This window comes from Daktulosphaira vitifoliae, unplaced genomic scaffold, assembly GCF_025091365.1.
Source record: "Daktulosphaira vitifoliae isolate Bord-2020 unplaced genomic scaffold, ASM2509136v1 Scaffold_5, whole genome shotgun sequence".
NCBI lineage: Eukaryota > Metazoa > Arthropoda > Insecta > Hemiptera > Phylloxeridae > Daktulosphaira > Daktulosphaira vitifoliae.
In genome coordinates, this window is record NW_026099576.1 from 13,375,640 (window position 1) to 13,391,587 (window position 15,948).

The window sequence follows — 15,948 nt, forward strand, 5'->3', positions numbered from 1 at the left end:
ATTGTAATTAATTGACAAACATATTGATTATTATATAAATAAATATACGTTAGTAAATAATGTGGACATTTTTTAAAGTTGAAATGGTACTTTATTATTTATTATGATGGTATTTTTCATTTTTATAGAATTATTTCTTTTAATACTAATAAAATGAATAAATATAAGAATTAGTAACATCTATAAATTTAAATCATATATTTTATGATTTATTACAAACAAATTCTTTCGTATTATTATATGAAAGTTGTTTATTTTTAACTTTTGATAATTTATATACATTAAATGTGATATTTTACAATTCCATTTGCATATAACTAAAATTACTCCACTTAATATCATCTCTTATATTTCACTAAACATTTGTTAGGTACAATAATAATGTGTAGTAAGTGTAAGTTAGTAGTAAAGTGTGTGTGTGTATGTTATGATAAACAATACAGCTGACCCGTAAGTTTTGTTAAGTTAAAAAAGACTATACAAATTGAAATAAAGTTGTTTTTGTCAATATTTTTCGTCAATCATCTACATCGTGTACTTAATTTCGGAAAACCAATATTTTGATAGCAATTTATCAAAACCACTTGACTGTTGTTTGTAATAACCATAACAGTTCATACAGCTGAATACTCTCCCTGATCTAAAGGTCGTAATCATGATTTATATTATTGTGTTGATTGTTTTGTATTTATAGTTTGTTAGGGTTGTGTGTACCAATACATAGTTAAGGAAAATATATTTTTACTGCATCAAAAAGCAATATTTTTTTATGATCCTTATATGGATATTGAAGAATAGACTCTCGAATGTACCATAGAAGTTTTTTAAGGTAAGCTATATGGTTTTAACAGTAGTTTATTGCATCATGTATCAACTACAATGTAAAACTTAAGACAATTTAACTGGAAACAATGCAAAGAAACTTTATATCTCTTTGTATTGTGCATAATGGTGTCATGCATTTTACTTTATTCTTAACTTAATGTAGTTAATGCAACACTAGTTATCTATGATGTTTAAAAATAAAAGTAATAAATAAACACAATAACATCTGAAAAATAAAACCGTGTTAGTACTAAATATGGCTCCAGTTCAGAATTTAGAATAGTGTTAAGCTCAATGCTTTGTATAATAAATTAATTTTTAATTAGTTTAAACTAAATTTAAATTCAATTTTTTTCTCATTGAAGATAAATAATAAAATATGATTTTAATGTAATGTAGTCCAGAACTGTAAAAATTATTCAAAATAAAAAAATGCAAAATATTTACTGGTCAAGAGTTATTAAATATGTCAAAATTTCAAAGGCTCTGAAATTCCCTTCATTAGATGGCGATTTTTTTTAAATTTTCATGTTGACATGAAAAGTAAATCAGTTTTAAATTGTAAAAGAGTCGAAAAATAATTCAATATCATAATTTGAGATTATATCTATTCGAAGGCATTATCCTCAAAAATTGAATAAAATTTTCTCATTCCCCGTAAATGTTGAAAATCCCCCAAAAATTACAATTTTAAAAATCGGTAATTTTTGTCATTTATTTAAATTTTTTTCTTAAAACTGCCATATCTTTTTAAAAAATGAACAAATTAACATAATTTTTTTTTATTGGTACCTTAGATATTTGCCTATCATTTGATATATGTTTGTGAAAATTTGACCCTTTACATGCCCACGTTTACCAAAATTCCAAAATGGCAACTTTTTCAACTTAACTTTTAAAAATGTTTTTAAAAGACTGACACTTTTATACATACTTTACAGTTTTTTCGCATTGTTCATTAGTTGATTTATGTTCATTAAATTCATCATATAATAGATAAAATATTAAAATGCAGAATTTTCAGATGTAATTACCTTACAATTACGAGTAGTGCTAGATATATTTTCAGCTTTAAAAAAAAAAAACTAAATGGATGTTAATTAACTAGTTCAAGAGCAAATTTATCGCTGAAATTTATATTTAAAAACTCATATTGTTCTTAAATAACAATTACAACACGTCACGTTCATATAAACATGATTTACTTTTATTCTATGGCCACCTTATATGATTTTTGGTTTTATTAAATTGTATAACAGATTAATATAAAATCGGGGGCATCGTAATTCACAAATGCATAGCAATTAAAGATACTGCGGAATTGCATTGTAAATGAGTTAGAATTATTCTAAGCTAGTATTATACGGCAATATATAGGTTTATTTAGTTTTGTTCATATAGCTTCTGTAAATGAGACCGAGCACTGTCTTCTCTAATTACATACACGTATAATTACCGTTTTGTATAGCAAAAGAATAGTAATACTATTTAATATTTTATAAAACATAAGTAACTTCACACTGGATTATAATTTATTGCATTTCAAATTTAATTTTACTTGAGTCTATTTTTAGATTTCATAGTGACCCACTACCGACCTTGTCCTTGACGCTACACCACGTTGCTTCCATCAACCGTCTAGCTATTAATACAACCGGTGGTTTGAATATGCATCGGCCGACTCAATGAGTGCAAAGTCCATCAAGTCTCGGGCGGTTTCAGCCGGTCGCGTCGATTGACTGTCACGAATTATGCTTTCAGGGAGCCGTTTTTGAAACAATTATAAAATTATATTACGTTCGATAAACATAATTATCGCATGATATCGATCGCGGAGATCCTTTAAAAATGGTATAAAATTTAAGAGTGAAAATCATTCGATGTTATGTCTATTGAGAGGTAAGGCCTAGTGGTAAAATTTAATCAAATAATTTCAATGTTTTAACATAAATAGGGTTCGGGAACTTAATGTATTTATAAAATTTGTTTACACCCCTTCCGAGATAACTAACTCTATGAAAATTAATCATAGGCAATTTTTATTTTAGATAAATTCAGATTGTGTTGGTTAATACTCAGAAAATCGCACCTTAAGTTTATAAACAATAAGCTATTTACGCATAATTTTTTTTTTCGAAAAATAAAATACTTCAGAATTATTTGTTTAATCCAATAAAACTATAATAGAAATGTTAATAATTTTATTATTACATATTGTTGCTTGATTATAAAATATTTTTCCTTATTGGCTTTAGCAAATAAATAGTACACAAAATATGATTAAAACAAATTGAAAATTTACATATTCCATTTATTAACGGAGAAAAGAAAAAAATTAATATAAATTAATATTATTACAAGAGACACAATTTGATATATATATATTATAAATATATTTGATTTGAAATATAGTTTTAAAGTTAAAATATAAGTAAAACTGTTTTCCATTTAACGTCGAAATTGTTGATTTTTTTTATGAGGATTATTTGTCTTATTGCTATTCAACAATAATTTAATTCATGTAAATTACAACTTATATTTAGTCTTAAATAAAATGTAAAAAGAATATTTTGAACTCTTATTAAACATAATAAACATTTCTGCTAAAAATAGAACAAAAAAACAAAATTATAATGTAGTAAAAGTGGTGCTTGTATAATTTGTACCAACAATTGTTTAAGCCGACATAATAAACAACATACATTTTATAAATGCAATTTATTTACAATTTTAATGAACAATAAATAACAAATAGAAAAATAACTCAACCAGACGGTCAATTAATAGCAATAATTTTAATATATTTGAGTGACGAATTCAAACAACCGTTTTCAGCAGATGGCACATATATTTTAAAAACGGCGATAAATTCAAATAAAATATAAGTTGTTAAGCAAACTGGCAACGTATAATATTCATAAGTGTTAAGATTTCAATGCTATCATTTTTAATTATATAATTAAATGGAAGCAACGTTGCCAATTTGCTTACGAACTTATTTCTAAATCGCGGGCACGAAAGAATGCATGTGGTACTATTGGGTAAGAATTTCTTCTATCTCACCATTTGGTAGCCGAGTTGTGTTTTTTCGTACAGTATTTATAACAATTTATAACACTTAAAATTTATTCACTGATTATATTCAATTAAATATTTGAATTTGTCGCTCATATTACCTGAATCGATTGATTTTAGTATTCATTTTTTTAAATATTTGTCCATCGAATTAAAAATAATCAAAAAATCTGTCATTTAGTTTTTTATTAATTGTTCTAGTATATTATTTATTGGATGTGATTGTTTTTATCATTACCCGTCTAGGAATAAAAATGCTAATAATTTCCAAGGTCCAAAAGTTATTATTAACCAATAAATTTTTTAATAAGCTATTTTTTTATTAATGAGTCATTTCAAAACGTATGTTACTATATAAAAAAATTAAGTTTATAAGGGATAAGAGATGGATCTAAAAAACATTTAACTACTCATAAATTGAGAGAAAAATATATTTTTAAGATTATTATTATTTTAGAAGAAATTTAATGGTCAATGTTAAAAATTTTTTTAGTAATATTTCACGCAATTTTTATTTAAGTTATATACATTTATTAAATCCACAATTAACTTGTAATATTACATAACTATGTAAAAAATTATATTTTATTTTTTATTAAATCTCAAATGTTAACTTCAATTCTCAAAGTGTGAAATAAAATTTGTTTTTAAAATATTCATCTTCTACTTAAAAATTTTAAAGAAACATACTTAGTTAACCTGATTTACACGTTAATTTTATGAAATAATCTTTATAAGTACTTAAATTGGTTCATTAGCATAATTTATTTGAAAAATAATATTGCGGTTGTTTAATTAAAATATATAAGTTATAATCTTCCTAGAATGTTCTAGAGCACGTTTTCTACCGTAGAGTAATTACTACTACAAAATACTCAGAGTTTTAGATTCGTGACTTCGTTAAGTAGGCTTTAAATCATGTAATCAGACGCGCATATTAAAGTACTCAGTAAATACCTTTATGACTTTGCGTATAGTAATTTGTGATTTGGTTCATTTGATAGTTAAAATATTTTAGCTTAAATTGGTAATTGGTAAAATCACCGAAGTTAATTTTTTTATTGAATTATAGTAAATAATAATTTTATCTAATTTATATTCATAAAATATAAAAATAGATACTTTTTAAATCACAGCTATTCAGTTAATTATAATTTGATATTTATAAACGTATTTGTCACCTAAACATACTTTTAGACATAAAATTTAACATAAAAATAGTATTAACACATATTTATTGACTTTATAATATTAATCGTTATAAAAGTATTTATCTGGCTTATAATATACATCACATGAACAATCAAAATAAACATCGACCTAAAATTTTTTAATTAATCGTGATCTTTTTAAGCTACCTTTGTAGAAATATGGTAACTTTTAACTATGTTTAACTTTATGAAATTATTCGTATTAATGTTATAATATTTTACAGTACAAACCAGTAATAGTAACTCATTATGATTCAAGTAAAAGTAAAATATTGAATAATATGAAATTTAATTTATTTCACTGATATGTAATTGTTATTGTTTTGGGATATATTAATTAATATAGGTAAGATGGGGTATGTTAACGTATGGGAAGAGATGACGATTTCAGTATTTCTCTAAATTAATCATATATTTCAACAAATCCTTACTAGCATAAGACCTCTGTGATGTACTTTTTCACTCACTAATTTACACGCACGTTCTTAATAAACGTGCACCTTAAATAAATGTGATAGAAATTTATATTTAGCGTGTTTTAAACATGAAAACTTTAGGTATTCTTGAGGTATTTTTTTTTCTTTATTAAAAAAAACAATCTATACATAAAATATACAATAAGTTTTTTTGTTGACTTATTCTTCAATTACATAACATTAATAGCGTTAAAAGGAAGTCACTCATTGGTAACACCTCGATTAGTTTTAGTTGAAGCTGTATACAAGTTATGGTATTATTGTTGTCGTTAATTTGTTAAATCAATAGGTCTTGGTTCCATTTACGTTTGAGTCTTCGTGGTGGGATGTCAGGTATTGAAGTTGTATACATTTTTTTAATTAAAGTGTTTGAATTTGTATTAAGTATTCTAAAGTTCAATATTTAAAAAATACTAATTATTCCAAAAAACTTCTTTTACAATAATTGATGATTTAGATGACAAAAATTACAATTTTTAGAAAACCCCATACTGTTGTTTTCATTAGAAGTTGAAAGAGACATTTAAAAAAATCACGGTATTAAGCAAAATAACGGAGAAGTTTTGATATTAATTTTATACATTAAACTCATTCACAACCAAGAATCATAAAATTGTCATCTTAGTCCACCTTACCGTAATTTTGTTAATTTTTAATGCATGATATTAACTCTAAAACTTATAATTCTGAAATTGATATTGAAATATGATATTATATTTCAATATTTTATCTTGATCTTTCATAAATATAGCAATAAAAATATCATTCAATTGCAATGTAAATATTCAGACTTAAAACTAAGTTTCCAACTAAGACTAAATCTAGTTGGTTTGTTTTTTATTTGCTATCGCTAAAATTATTATAACGTAGAGAAAATAAAATCATTAATTTTATATACCACGATCAGAATTAAATTTGCATTGACAACTCTAGTATTTCATTTTGAGGTTAAATAAATTCTTAGTTTTCGATTACTAGACGAGTTACCTAATACTATTTTCTATTTCACAAAACACAAATATAAAGAATAAGACAAACACACGGCTCTTTAACATAAAATGGTATTTTATATAAAAAATAAGAAATTTTTTTTTTTTTTTACGAGTTGCGGTGACAGGACATTTTACAGGTAATTAAATATATAAACAGCATTACATATAAACTATAAATAACACAACATAATATCAATTAGTCAAAAAGTCAACTGGTATATATAAAATAAAATAAAATATGAAATAATGTACTAAATAGATAATTGTAATACTATTAATGGTAACAATGAATGGTACTAAAAGGTAACGTTTGAATTGTGTTTTTAAATATAGTCGCTCAAAAATTCTGCCAGCTTTATAGCCTTGCTGTTTGCGTCTTGTAAGTCTGTTACGACACATTTGATTGGACATTCGTTTAGTAGGTGCGACATTGTCTGGACTTCTCCACATACATAGTTCGTGTCTTCATTCCCTTCACTTATTCCTCATTTTTTTGGTTTTCCCTCGAACGCCCAACTCCTGTACATAAGCGGTTTAGTGTCCTACATACCATCCATTTATTGTTATGTCCTAGGTGTAACTTCTTTTCGACTTTTTGCTTGCTCTTTACCTACCATAACTTTAATCTGGCTGTCTGTGGATTACCTTCTAATTTCATCGTGCATTTTAGGAAACTCTTTCTTGATTTTAGTCGGAATCCTTCAACTTGTGTGTTACACATTGGGTGCCTTCCATTCGTGATCTGTTTCGTCCGTTCTATGTCACTAGCAATTTGTCTACATATATGTGTTGGTGCTATTCCTGCTAGAGGATATAGTTTGTCTACTGGTGTTGGCTTTAAGCAGCCTATTATGAAGCGTACTGTTTCATTTAACGCAGTATCAATTTGCTTAGTGTGTGTTGATCTTCCCCACACCGGAAATGCATATTCAGCCACCAAGAAACATAGAGCTAGTGCGGAGATTATGACTGTTTTAGGATGAGCTCCCCACTTTGAGCTGATCAATTTTCGCAATAGAGTGTTTCTAGCACATATTTTCCGTTTTAAGGCAACACAGTGTTCTTTAAAATTTAGTGATCTGTCAAGGGTATCACCTAGATATTTAAGATAGGGTGTGTATTCTAACTTAACTCCTTCCCAGGTGATGTCAGGCTTTCTAGACACTAGTCTGTTCTTCAGATGGAACGCACATTTTTGAGTCTTCTTTGGGTTAGGTTTTAGCTTGCTTCATATTTTTGTAGTATGTTGTCATAGTTTTAAGTGAGGCCTCTAGTTTAGTTTCTACTCCTTCAAAGTTGTTATTTTGAACTGATATCGCTGTATCATCGGAGTAAATGAAATGCCTTGCATCTGGAGTGATCGGTTGATTGTTTGTATAGATATTAAAATGAATTGGTGCCAGCACATTGCCTTGTAAAAGACCATTTTTTTTGCTTTCTCCATCTACTTTTCTTGTTTCCTAGTGTTACGTGAAATCTTCTATGTTGGAGTAGTGCCTTTATTATGTGCGTAAAATCTTTGTCTTTAGTTAGGTTGTAGATTTTATCTGACAAAATCCTATGGCTGACTGTATCATAGGCTGCTGTCAGATCTATAAGGGCTACTCCAATGATATTTTTCTTTTCGAACCCGTTTTCAATAAACTGGGTCATATTTAGTCTCTGCCCTGTGCATGATTTACCTTTCCCGAAACCTACTTATTCTTGTATCAATATTTTGTTAATGTGTCCTACTATGCGATTGTGAACCATTCTTTCGAAGACTTTGTATAAGTGACATAGAAGTGAAACCGGTCTGAAGTTTTTGGGATTTGTTGGTTCTTTACCTGGTTTTAAAAAGGCTATTATGTGAGCTTTTCTTCAAGTTTTGGTTAGTTAGTAGGTAGATCTTATTTCATTAAATAACTCAAGTGTCCATTGTTTGGTCTTAGGACCAAATTCTTTAATTTGCTCGATTTAATTTCGAATAGTTTTTAAAATATTCGATAGTCTATGCTAAAAAATACTATTCGGTTGTATACACAATTCGAATAGTTAATCGATAGTTTAAAATATTTGAAAATGCCCATCACTAATTTTTACTATTTTTAATTGTATAATAATATTTTAAGTATTCGTTAATTATCTTATTATAATAATTAAGTGTACTGAACAAAAATTTTAGGTAGAACTAATCGAAAATTTTTTGAAACCATTCGGTAGCCTATTTGAATAGTTTTTAAAACTATTCGATAGTTATGCTAAAAATGAACTATTCGGTTGTATAAAAACAATTCGAATAATTATTCAATAGTTTTAAAAAACTATCGAATACTATTCGATAAAATAATCAAAAATGCCCATCACTAGTTATAATACATTTATCGTATTCGAACATTTAAGTTGTTTCCCTCAGTATATGCGGGTATGCATACACACACAATTAGTGTTTAGACGACCGGTAGCATCGTCCATACGGTAAAATATTAGTATATAACTAATTAGGTAATTTATTTTTAGAATTAACTACGTGTACATTCGTCGCTATTGGTTACTAAATAAGTATAATCGCTTGTATTATTATTTTCATTCCCATTTTCTATGCGACCTTTAAAATAATAATATATGAATTATGTTTTATTTTTAACATGCTTATATTAGTTTCACCTGTATGTATGTTTGTTTGTAACTCTCCACGAAACACGTGTTATTTCTCGTCGTCTATGGCCTTGACTAGACCGTCGTAGCGTATTAACCCTCCCAACGTTCATTACACGACGACCACACTATTTTTCTGTATAATTTTATTTTTGGTTTTCGTACCCGTGCATGTATACAGAGTGATTTTTTTATCATAACCCACTCAATTACTTACAGAGTAATAATAATTTAAACATTTTTTTTGGGGTTTCTTTAGTTACACATTATTCTTGAATTATTAAGTATTTAAAACTTTTTATGTTCATCCCTTAGCCTTGTAAGCGTGTCAACTTTGTCTTTTTAAATGGGAACACATATTTTGAATTTAATAAAATGTTTGAGTTTTTAATTTAATAGTAAATGGCATTTGAATTTTTAATATAACTTTATTTGTTTATTAGATATAAACATTTAAAGTTTCAAATTTTTGAGTTAATATACAATGTATATCCCTTGTTTATTATACATGTATAATACACAAGGGATTACAAATACAGGTAGATAATTGGTTTTTTATGACATCGATATTAGCAGGTACACAGCATTTTTTTTATCAATGTTTGTAAAGCACATTGTTGTGAGTTTATAAATACACTAACTGACAATACAGAAAGTATATCTATGATAGTCATAATTGATAATAAGCAATCCGTGACTGGTACTGTAATGTCATAAAAATCTAATTAGCTACCTGTATTTATAATCCCTTGTGTATTATACATGTATATTAACTCAAAAATTTGACACTTTAAATGTTTATATCTAATAAATAAATAAAGTTATACTAAAAATTCAAATGCCATTTACTATTAAATTAAAAACTCAAACATTTTATTAAATTCAAAATATGTGTTCCCATTTAAAAAAACAAAGTTGACCCCCTTACCAGGCATAAGGGATGAACTTAAAAAGTATTACATAGTTAATAATTCAAGAATGATGTGTAACTAGAGATAATCGAAAAAAAAGATGTTTAATTTATTATTATTCTGTAAGTAATTGAGTGGTTTATGATAAAAAAATCACCCTGTATATAAACAAATTTTTATTGTTTATTATGAAATATAACTATTTAAAGGTTCAAATTTGTTTGAGTTAATATACATGTATAATACATAAGGGATTTTATGATTTTATGGTAAAAAAACACGCTTTAAAGAACATTGAAATAAAAAGTTAAAAATAATTTTTAAAATAAGCTTAAAACAATAATGAACAAAAAATACTAGTATTATTGTGAAAAATAGCGTGGGTGCTTTGTGCCATATTTTTGTATATTGAGCGCCTGACACTTTTTTTTACAATAATACTAGTAATTTTCGTTCATTATTGTTTTAAGCATATTTTAAAAATTATTTTTAACTTTTTAGATCGATATGCTTTAAAAGTGTGATTTTTAACTATTTTTATATTATACTTAATTCGACAATTTTTTATACCGATCAATAGTGGTATTATATTTTTAAATCTCTTAAAGAAATTTTATGTTTATATTTTTTAATCCTGAAGGAATAAAAATTATTGATTTATATGTTGTTAAAGAGTTTGAATCAAAAAAATTTATTTTACGAAAATTTAAAACTTAACATAATTTTTAAGAAAATGAATGTCTTATCCTTAATTGACCATCGTTTATGTTTTGTACAAATTAAGTGTTTAAATTAAATAAATTAAAAATAATTTAAGTTAATAAAGTAGACCAACAGTCATCTTCTAAAAATTTAATGAGTATTATAAGATCTTATGTTAAATAATGTTTAATAAAAAGCATATTTAAAAAAATTTATGCTAATTGAAATAGTAACAGCCATGTTTGTAAAGTAAATCAAATACTATTTTACATCATAGAATAGTATGAATATAAGATATTTTAATCATATCTTTTTTTTTTCAAAACCATTATTAATTTAATTTCATGTCCCACAAGAATAATTTTACAATTATTTCATAGTAAAAGTTAAGGGTTAAATTAGAATTTTTCAAGAGGATATTAAAAGATTTTAAACGTCAAAATCATATTTTAATCATTTTGATCATTCAAAAGCCTTTTTTTTTGTTTTTTTGTAAGCGGGTGGCGATAGTTCAATGATAGTTTCTACATTCAAGGAAGGGGCGTGCCCTCCCTGCGACCTTCCGCTCAATTTACTACTGTTATAAGTACAAATAAGAAAAAAAATAAAATCTATATTAAAATATAAGTGGTATTAAACCACTTAAATAACATACAAAATCGATAATTATACCATAAAATGTATAGGCGAAATAATTTTCTAGATTTAAATAAATATATATGATATATATATATATATATATGTGATAGTTTTATCAACTCAATGTACAGCAAAGTATAAAGAATTTGTAAACTCAAAACTACCACTTGATTATTGCCAAGTTTATTACGGAACATTATTACATATAGCTATTCATAAACTAAATTTCCACTCTAGAATGATCAAATAGTCGATTGAAGTTAAAACCTTTACACAAAAACTGATGGGATCATGGTGCAAAGAATTCAATTTCATTCTTAACCGAAGTGCCGGAGAATTCCGAATGCTATTCATCATAATGTACCAGTAATGAAAGCATTCCATTTGAGTACTTTGCGTTCCAAAAGATGGCATAGTAAATTACTGATATCGATTTTGAATAGATAAAAATTATTTTTCTAAAGTTGACATAGATTCGTTTTTATCTTAAAATTTTAATTTGCCATATGAATGTTCCGATATTAAAAACTTAAATTAACCAATCCTGACTTTTTATAACAAAAAATAACCTTATTATGTTTTAAACACACATTGATCAATACTTTATTTTAATTTGCTTACAACTATTTTAATAAATCACTATATTATATTATTACATTGGTAAACGTTGTTTGTTCTTTTACTAATTTATATTATACCTTAACTCAATTAAAGGAACATCTAGGGTGACCTGTTCTTAGATTTTTTAACTGTATCAGATATTTATAACTTAAATTATAATTAATTAATAACAATTTACCTGTTTCCTTACTTACTGACCACTGCATAATGCTTCACTTATATGTTGGAACCTCCGATCTATAAAACTTTTAATTATAATATACAAAAATTGGCTTAAATACTATAAATGGTGTAAAACGAAACATAAGCTTTTAAAGTATATCGAACTAAAAAGTTAAAAATAATTTTTAACTTTTGAAATTTTAATCCTTTACGATAATCTAGTCTCGAGGCCATAGATGACGGGATACACAAAAATATTAACAGGTGGCCTATGGAGAGTTACAAACATACACTCATACAGGTGAAACTAATATAAACATGTTAAAAATGCTGTATTTGTGTTAAAATTCTAGGCGTTTGTATTTTATTTTAAAATACCTTACAAGGGGAGTACATTGATTTTCATAAATATTATATAAGTATAATTGACAAAGCATAGAAAGTTAACTTATTTAAATATTTTTGTTTCTTTTAATTTTTCGAGAAAAATTTTTCTGCATTTCTTTCTTAATTCTTTTTGAATTAGAAAAAAATGTTCAACTCATTTGATTTTTTAGCTTCGATGCGAAGCTGAGAAGGTATTGGTTTTACTAAGATATGTTTTTTTTTTTTTTTTTTTTTTTTTNAAGGTATTGGTTTTACTAAGATGTATTTTTATTTTTTTTTATTTTTGTTTTTTTTTTGTCTGTTACAACTTTTTCTCAGCTCTCACCGAAAGGATTTCTTTCAATGATACGTCAAAAGATCACAAATCGTATCTAGTCGAAGACATTACCCTCAAAAATTGAAAAAGATTCCCTCGTTCCCCGTAAATGGGGGAAACCTCCGAAAAAATTACAAATTTAAAAATGGCTAATTTTCGAAATTTCTTCACTTTTTTTTACTAAAAACTGCCGTAACTTTTTTAAAAATAAACATATCAATATAATTCTTTTTTTTATAGATGCATGATGTCATTACCTATCATTTGGTATATTTTTTTTATAAATCTGACTTTTTACCAGCCCACAAGGGGGGATTTAAAATGACAACTTTTTCACAAAAAATTAACTTTTTCAACTTAACTTTTGAAAGTGTTTCGAAAGGTCTGACACTTTTATATATATCTTAAATTAAAGCTCATGTAATATACTATATCGTGAAAAAAAAAAATTTCGGACTTTACTTTATCTTCAGGGTGAAAATGCTATTTTTGTGTGAAAATTTTCGATTTTGTATTTTACATTTTTAACTTTATTATGCTATAATTTTTTGAAAAATGTATGGATCATTACAATTTTTTTATGAGAAGTAGTCTTTATATAGATCTTTCATTCGACATACTTTTTTTTTAAATCAGACCATTTCCCTTAATACAGGGGGGATTCAAAACATAAAAATGAATATAGAAAGTAGAACTTTTTCAACTTAACTTTTGAAAGTGTTCCGGAAAGTCTGACACTTTTATATATCTTAAATTAAAGCTAAGGTAATATACTTCATAATGGTAAAAAAAATTTTCGGACTTTATTTTGTCTTCACGGTGAAAATGGCTACCAAATGCTATTATTGTGTGAAAATTCTCAATTTTATTTTTTACATTTTTAACTTTATAATGCTATAACTTATTGAAAAGTGTATTGATCAATATAATTTTTTTATGGGAAATACTATTTTTTAATAATCCCTTTTTCATTCGACATACTTTATCTTAATCAGGATATTAATAAGGAACTAGCAGTTTATGAAGCTTTTGGAATAATCCACCAATTTTTTAAAATTAAACACTATCTAAAGATTTGCATCGAAGCGTTTTTTTTTGATAGTGATTTTAATCACTGTCAGATATCATTATACTTGATCCAACTATGCCACGTCACGACTGTGCCGCGACCCCCCTGTGCTGGGTTTTATCTATTTAGATTCAATAACTTCATTGAATATCAAGGACTCCAACACTACAGTCTCCTCTAGTTAGAAGAAATTTCTTATTCATATTAAAATTATTTTACTATGTGGTTTTCTTTTGGGGTTACTATTTATTTTTTCAGCTCTCACCTATATTTTAAAAATATTTACTGTCGAATTAGGTTTTATGTGTTAATAGTTATCAACTACAAAATTAAATAATTTTACTTTGTAGTTTATTATTTTTTACTCTATTTGTGTGTGTTACTACCAGTAATTAATATTTCACATTTTATGGTAACATGTTGCTGTAAAAATAAAAAAAAAAATTATTTTTAGTTTCATTTGAATTTAACAATAGATTTTTACAATAATAATCAAATTTTTTGAACAACATTTTGAATGGTTTTTTTAGTTCAAGTAAATCATTAAAATTAATTAAATTCTGAATATTTCAATTATAGATTCTTTTTAAACACCAAAAGTTACTAAGAAATGCTTACTATGATTTCTATTTAAATGATGTATTACGATAAAAATGCAAAAAAATATTGAGCTTTTCTGATAAAATTACAATAAATAGTAAAATCTCCTGCTTCATATTAATTTTATTAATATCATATTTTAATTCTCATAAAATTTTCTATTTAATGATGTCAATTTCTAACTTGAAGTTGAGCTAACAGTCATGTAACAAATTTAACATTATTTTTTTTTATAAACTTTCACAAAAATCAAATTTAAAGGACTAAAAAAGTAGGTTATTTATTGATATTTTGCAAAGTAATGCAAAAATTAATTTTAGTTCTGAATATTTCAATTGTAGAATCTTTTTAAACATCAAAAGTTACTTAGAAATGATTACTATGATTTCTATTTAAATGATATATACGATAAAAATACAAAAAAAAAATCGAACTTTTCTAATAAATTTACTGTAAATAGTAATTATAAAATTTCCTGACGGCATAAAAATTTGTGATAGAAAAAGTCTAATTGCAGATTTGAAAACAGCGCAAAAGTTGTTTTAGAAAATTCTATTTTTGATTCTATTGAAATGTAGTGTATTTATTCATAAGTAAAGAAAAAGGTTTTATAAAGTATTACATCAAGCTCTTTAAATTTGTATACACGTTAACAGTAAAGAAATATATTCAAAATAAAATAAAAAATAAATATATATTTATTCATATATAATATTTTAAAATCAAAGAACCACTATCAGGATATAATTAAGGAAATAATAGGAGTTGAAGTTGTTTTTGTAATTATCCACTAAATTCTTAAAATTAAACATAATCTACAGATTTGCATCGAAGGGATTCTTATGATAGTGATTTTAATCACTGTCTGATATCGTCTAGACTTGTCCCAACTATGCCACGTCCATACTGTGCCGCGATCCCACTATGCTACCGTTTTTTTTTTTTTATAAATTTTTCATGAATCTTATTTAAATTGAATAAAAATTTTAACTTATTTTGAATATTTTGCTTTCTAATTTAAATTAAATGACTTTAAATTTTCGAACTACCTTAAATTTTTCTTTTTTATCCTAAATCGTGAGTGATGTACTGTTGTCGAGTCGGTTACGCTACAGTGTCTCACGCTCAGTGTGCGACGTTGGAACCCGCCCGTCGAATAGCCTTTTCCTACATTTTTTTTCTTAAATCTTTTTGATGTGGAAAAAAATTTTTAATTCTTTGGATTTTTATCTCATTTAGATTGAATAAATTCAATTAGATTTCTTCCACCGCTTTTTTTTTTTGACAGTATTACTAATTTATAAAAACGAGTATTTACATTAAAA

At 25.7% G+C, this 15,948-nt stretch overlaps 1 protein-coding gene across 1 annotated transcript in view; it reads right to left on the reverse strand.

Annotated features, from left to right (window-relative positions):
- Positions 1 to 15,948, reverse strand: part of LOC126908192 (bifunctional endo-1,4-beta-xylanase XylA-like) — a gene marked incomplete at its 5' end in the record, with an annotated part of 256,907 nt that overhangs the window by 173,589 nt on the left and 67,370 nt on the right. The gene's annotated exons all lie outside the window — the stretch shown is intronic.